This window comes from Petaurus breviceps, unplaced genomic scaffold (genome assembly GCF_028583685.1).
Source record: "Petaurus breviceps papuanus isolate PSGF00001 unplaced genomic scaffold, PetGlider_PUasm1.0 318, whole genome shotgun sequence".
NCBI lineage: Eukaryota > Metazoa > Chordata > Mammalia > Diprotodontia > Petauridae > Petaurus > Petaurus breviceps.
The window spans coordinates 14340-14798 of NW_027186078.1; positions in this window are offsets into that span (position 1 = coordinate 14340).

A 459-nucleotide genomic window follows, 5' to 3' on the forward strand; every position below is an offset into this window, starting at 1 on the left:
ACAACCACTCTGCTCTTTCCTGAGCCTCACTTGTCCCTTCCCAATAGCTTTTGGCTCCAGCTCATCCTCTCTTTCACAGCAGGGCTCCTAACAGTCCAGCCTCCATCTGAAGATGTCTTTGACTTCTCTGGGTCCAGATAGGGTTTGTTCTTGGTGACTATCACCAAGCCCTGTCACCTGACCCACCCCTACCCAACAGACTCCTCCTAACATTTCAAACTCACTGCCTTGGCTTTCTGGACTTTATTTTAACTTTCACTTTAGGTAGAATACAGAATCTACTCCCACTCCAGGAGACCTTCCTTAGGTGCCAAGGTAGGCAATGTCACAAATAATGTGTGTGACCTTCCATAAGTCTCCTTCTGTCTTTTGGCTGTTTCTTCTAGGAAAAAGAATGCAGACTGTGTGAATGTGGAGTGGGATGTAGTGGTGGGGTGGAAGGAATGTTGGACTTGGTCA